Source organism: Hyperolius riggenbachi, chromosome 8 (genome assembly GCF_040937935.1).
Source record: "Hyperolius riggenbachi isolate aHypRig1 chromosome 8, aHypRig1.pri, whole genome shotgun sequence".
Classification (NCBI taxonomy): domain Eukaryota; kingdom Metazoa; phylum Chordata; class Amphibia; order Anura; family Hyperoliidae; genus Hyperolius; species Hyperolius riggenbachi.
The window spans coordinates 151,257,339-151,264,123 of NC_090653.1; positions in this window are offsets into that span (position 1 = coordinate 151,257,339).

Sequence of the window (6,785 nt, forward strand, 5' to 3'; positions counted from 1 at the left end):
TGCCATCCATTGATTAGATGTTTGTTAAAATAAAAATATAAGCATTTTGATTGCTGGTGGCTTAAAATGTATTTTATTAATAAGGTATGAAAATACAGTATGTCCTGGTAGAAAACTAGTGAGTTCTAAGTGCTAATCAGAGGAGAAAGAAGTGAGAGATGAAAAAAAGAATACATAAAAAAAAAAAAATTAACTAAAGTTTCAAATTTCTATTAACACGAATAGGTAGGGGGTCGAAATCACCTCTTTACATTTTTAAAGGATTAGGGTTGGTTCACACTTTGCGCTTTTTCAGCGCTTTACTGATCACCGGCGATTAGCCGGCCCTATGGATACACTCACACTGCAGCATTTGCAATTGCAATCAATCGCGCTGCATGCAGCATCTTTGGGCTGATTGTGCTGTGATTTTCGTTCGACTGAATGGGAATCACAAGCGAAAATGGCGCTGTATGGTGAGATTTTGCCCGCCAAACACGATCGCGGGGCAAGCGTAAGTGTGAACTATCCCTAAAGGAGTCTACTTGTTAAAAGAGGCTCCTAGATCTCTCCATAAGTCACTCGATTAGCTATCCCCAAAGGCGTGAGGGTAGTTACCCCAACACATAGTGGTGCGGATTAGTGGAGCAGTGCTTTTCAGCGCAGGTAGATTTGGGCGCAGCCAGCGCCACCATCGACTGTAATAGGAACTACAGCTATAGCGCACTTAGTGAGTAACGTCGGCTCTGTCAGAAGAAGTCGGTTGCTTTTAAAACACAATAATTGTGCTTTTAAAACACAATAATTCGGCCTCCAGCAATAGCTGGAAGCCGAATTATATCATTCCCCAACATCTATGGCGGCCTGGAGGGGGAATATTAATGAACATGGCCCGGAGTTGTGCAGAAGCAGGATCAGCCATATATTGATTGTATCCTGCGCCCAAGTCTACCGGCGCCGATTTCAAATGTTTGCGCAGATGAGAGCCATGTCCATTATATCCATTACAGAGCCCTTCATATCCTGTAGCCTGTGGCCTGGTATATCTTATAATGGCAGAGCCCCACACTCACCTATACTCACTATACCAGCCTGCATGGGTGACAAGGAGTTAGTAAAGGCTTTTGAAAGGGGGAGGGACTACGTTCATTTATTCATAAATATAAAACAATGGCAATGACCTTCTCCCTTAAAGAGAACCCGAGGTGGCACTGTACATACCCATGTCTATCTCCTCATGTCACCTCGGGTATCCTTTAAACCTTCCTTTAACCCCTTGTCTCCACTCCCCATGCAGGCTGGCACATCCAGTTAGGCTAAGGATTCCTCCATACTAAGCTATATGGTCTGCCTGGTCAATGACATGATGCCCTAACAGCTCTGGCACATAGATAATACCAGGCACAGAAGCCCTAGCTGCTCTGGCACATAGATAATACCAGGCACAGAAGCCCTAACAGCACTGGCACATAGATAATACCAGGCACAGAAGCCCTAACCGCTCTGGCACATAGATAATACCAGGCACAGAAGCCCTAACAGCACTGGCACATAGATACCAGGTACAGAAGCCCTAACCGCTCTGGCACATAGATAATACCAGGCACAGAAGCACTAACAGCTCTGGCACATAGATAATACCAGGCACAGAAGCCCTAGCTGCTCTGGCACATAGATAATACCAGGCACAGAAGCCCTAACAGCTCTGGCACATAGATAATACCAGGTACAGAAGCCCTAACCGCTCTGGCACATAGATAATACCAGGCACAGAAGCCCTAGCTGCTCTGGCACATAGATAATACCAGACACAGAAGCCCTAACCGCTCTGGCACATAGATAATACCAGGCACAGAAGCACTAACAGCTCTGGCACAAAGATATAAAAACAGGGAACACCAAGAGCCCCAATAGTGTAAATTTGTACTAGACAAGGTGGCAATAAGTTGTATTGCTAGATACTCACAAGTCAGGGTCACCAGCAGGCGACCACTGTAAAGGCAGGTGGGGAGATTGTCCTGACCCCACTCAGGATTAAGAAGTCGCTCTCTGTAGACAGGAAGAGAGGGTAGCAACCCTCCACCAAGGGTGGACTCAAAATTGTATACAATGAACAGAGGCGCCAAAAGTATAAGATTAGATTAAATGAGCTTAAAAACCAACTTAAATGGCAAAATTGAAGGAGGAAGTGGTGGTCTTACCTCCCTCAAGCAGACACGACAACGACTGCGATTCAGACAGTCAAACACATTTATTAGGAACTCCAAAAATAAATGCAACGCGTTTCGCAGGTTCAACTCCGCTTCATCAGGCAATATAGGGAGGAGTATCAAACAATCTGCACAAGGATTCAAGTTAAGCGCCTCTGTCAGAGGCGCTTAACTTGAATCTCCTCCCTATATTGCCTGATGAAGCGGGGTTGAACCTGCGAAACGCGTTGCATTTCTTTTTGGAGTTCCCAATAAATGTGTTTGACTGTCTGAATCGCAGTCGTTGTCGTGTCTGCTTGAGGGAGGTAAGACCACCACTTCCTCCTTCAATAGATAGTACCAGGCACAGAAGCACTAACCGCTCTGGCATATAGATAATACCAGGCACAGAAGCCCTAACAGCTCTGGCATATAATACCAGGCACAGAAGCCCTAAAGCTCTGGTTCCACATAGATAATACCAGGCACAGAAGCCCTAACCGCTCTGGCACATAGATAATACCAGGCACAGAAGCCCTAACAGCTCTGGCATATAATACCAGGCACAGAAGCCCTAAAGCTCTGGTTCCACATAGATAATACCAGGCACAGAAGCCCTAACCGCTCTGGCACATAGATAATACCAGGCACAGAAGCCCTAACAGCTCTGGCACATAGATAATACCAGGCACAGAAGCACTAACAGCTCTGGCACATAGATAATACCAGGCACAGAAGCCCTAAAGCTCTGGTTCCACATAGATAATACCAGGCACAGAAGCACTAACAGCTCTGGCACATAGATAATACCAGGCACAGAAGCCCTAACCGCTCTGGCACATAGATAATACCAGGCACAGAAGCCCTAACAGCTCTGGCACATAGATAATACCAGGCACAGAAGCACTAACAGCTCTGGCACATAGATAATACCAGGCACAGAAGCCCTAACCGCTCTGGCACATAGATAATACCAGGCACAGAAGCCCCAACAGCTCTGGCACATAGATAATACCAGGCACAGAAGCCCTAACAGCTCTGGCGCATAGATAATACCAGGCACAGAAGCCCTAACAGCTCTGGCGCATAGATAATACCAGGCACAGAAGCCCTAACAGCTCTGGCACATAGATAATACCAGGCACAGAAGCCCTAACCGCTCTGGCGCATAGATAATACCAGGCACAGAAGCCCTAACAGCTCTGGCGCATAGATAATACCAGGCACAGAAGCCCTAACCGCTCTGGCGCATAGATAATACCAGGCACAGAAGCCCTAACAGCTCTGGCACATAGATACTACCAGGCACAGAAGCCCTAACAGCTCTGGCGCATAGATAATACCAGGCACAGAAGCCCCAACAGCTCTGGCGCATAGATAATACCAGGCACAGAAGCCCTAACAGCTCTGGCACATAGATAATACCAGGCACAGAAGCACTAACAGCTCTGGCACATAGATAATACCAGACACAGAAGCCATAACAGCTCTGGCACATAGATAATACCAGGCACAGAAGCCCTAACAGCTCTGGCGCATAGATAATACCAGGCACAGAAGCCCTAACCGCTCTGGCGCATAGATAATACCAGGCACAGAAGCCCCAACAGCTCTGGCACATAGATAATACCAGGCACAGAAGCCCTAACCGCTCTGGCGCATAGATAATACCAGGCACAGAAGCCCCAACAGCTCTGGCACATAGATAATACCAGGCACAGAAGCCCTAACCGCTCTGGCACATAGATAATACCAGGCACAGAAGCCCCAACAGCTCTGGCACATAGATAATACCAGACACAGAAGCCCTAACAGCTCTGGCACATAGATAATACCAGGCACAGAAGCCCTAACAGCTCTGGCACATAGATAATACCAGGCACAGAAGCACTAACAGCTCTGGCACATAGATAATACCAGGCACAGAAGCACTAACAGCTCTGGCACATAGATAATACCAGGCACAGAAGCCCTAACAGCTCTGGCACATAGATAATACCAGGCACAGAAGCACTAACAGCTCTGGCACATAGATAATACCAGGCACAGAAGCCCTAACAGCTCTGGCACATAGATAATACCAGGCACAGAAGCCCTAACAGCTCTGGCACATAGATAATACCAGGCACAGAAGCCATAACAGCTCTGGCACATAGATAATACCAGGCACAGAAGCCCCAACAGCTCTGGCACATAGATAATACCAGGCACAGAAGCCCTAACAGCTCTGGCACATAGATAATACCAGGCACAGAAGCCATAACAGCTCTGGCACATAGAGAATACCAGGCACAGAAGCCATAACAGCTCTGGCACATAGATAATACCAGACACAGAAGCCATAACAGCTCTGGCACATAGATAATACCAGGCACAGAAGCCCTAACCGCTCTGGTACATAGATAATACCAGGCACAGAAGCCCTAACAGCTCTCGGCACATAGATAATACCAGACACAGAAGCACTAACAGCTCTGGCACATAGATAATACCAGGCACAGAAGCCATAACAGCTCTGGCACATAGATAATACCAGACACAGAAGCCATAACAGCTCTGACACATAGATTAACACCATCAGGAGGACATGGATTAACACCATCGTTCATGCTGTGCAACCAGCTATACAGTTCTCTGAAGTCAAGTGGTTTCCCCTCCCACCCCTATACAATTCCTTCATGTCTAGTGGTCTCCCTTCTCACCCTTATACAGTTCCCTGGTGTCTAGTGGTCCTCCCTCACCTTACAGTTCTCTGGTCTAGTGGTCCCCCCTCCCTTAAATTGATTTTGTGGTGTCTAGGGGTTTCCCCCTTCCTTCACCAAATACTGTAGCTTCCCTGGTACACAGTGCTTTGCCCCTCCACCCCCAAAATAGCTTCCAATCTCCCTACCCAATATAGCTTCCCTGGAGTCTAGTGCCTTCCCCCCTCCCTTATGTATTCCCTGATGTCTAGTGCTTCTCAACTCCATCCCTCATATAGCTTCCTTTGTGCCTAGTGCTTACCACTTCCCTCCCCAATATAGCTTTCATGGTGGCATAGGCCTTCCCCCACCAAATATTGCTTCCCTGGTGGTCTATGCTCCCCCACCCAATATTGTTTCATGGTGGTCTAGGGCTTCCCCCCCCCCCCAATATAGCTCCCCAGGTGGTCTAGGGCTTTCCCCCTCTATCCCCAATATAGATTTTCTGGTGTTCTTAAGCAGCCCATACACTCAGCCGATTTTCTGGCCGACCGATCGATCCCGATCGATCGAACGATAGATCGATTGCAAATCGGTTGGCCAATCGACCGATCGACGGCCGATTTCGATCGATTTCGATGGATTTCCATCGAACTTGCAGGGTGGAAAATTTAGGTCGATCTGATGAGATTGCTTATCAGTTTGCATTGGCCTTAATGGAAATCTGATAGCAAAAAAATGCCATCAGATCGAATTTCAATAGATTTCAAACTGAAATCTATTGGAATTCTATCCTGGTAAAAAAATGTTCTAAAAACGCATCAGATAGATCATCAGATGCATTTCTTATCTATCTGCTGCCAATCTGACGAGTGTATGGGCACCTTTAGTGGCTCTCAGGGACCTGTGCTCTCCCAGCCCATCATGCAGAGTATCGGGTACAGAGGTAGCTGTGCTTCTCTCACCTCCAGCAATGTGCGTTTTCCTCTCACTGCTTGTTCTTGTGCCCGGTGTTCCAACTAACTAGCATACATTGACAGAATAGCATACATTTAAAGTGATATACCCCTTGTTAGTAGAATCAGTGTCCCCTTGCCCGCTCGCTTCGCTCGCTGGGCTGCGGGCTCGGTCCTCGCTTCGCTCGGACAACTTTTTATTCTTACTCTATGTCCACTTGGATAGTGGAGATTGCACATCAGCACACAGGCAGCTAACTGGGGTTGAAAAGGTTAATGCTGCTGATGGGAATTATGGGGTTAATGTCTGCCCTGCATGACTTTGCACATGCTCAGTAGCATTTGTATGCTATTCTGTCGGGTATGCTAAAATGTTGGAACATCGGCATCTTGATCACCTCATGGCTCATATAATCAAGTTCAAAGGAGATGACAGGCAGTCAGGCACTAGAGCTAGAGGGGAGAAGACACACAAAGCTGGAGCCTGAAGGTGTGTGAACCCCTCATATGTGAGTGGACAACCACCATGCCCCTACAAATGATATTGATAAATAAATAATACATCAGTCCCCCCTTCATGTGACAGTAGCACCCTCTCACCCCCCTCCACCTTCCTGCAGCTCTCATGCCCTCCATGTGAACATAGTACCCCCAACAGCCCTCTCTTTCACTGAATGTTGTTGCGGCTGCCTTCCTACGGACGCTCTATGACACACACTTTTGCCAGTTTTTCTCCCTCATTATTGTAACACAGGCAGCCTTTGGGCTGGAGAAAATGCGTTCCAGGAAGAGAACGCGCTGAGCAGCACACACAGAGAGCCAAATATACGTGGATAGGTTAGAAGATAGACAGAGACATACAGATAAGGGAAGCAATGTCATAGAATCAAGTCGGAAAAAAGTAACATATCTTTTGCATGCTATCCTATCAAAGCACTGCAGCAATCAGATGGGTGAAAAGTAGTTCACAGTTCTTGCAA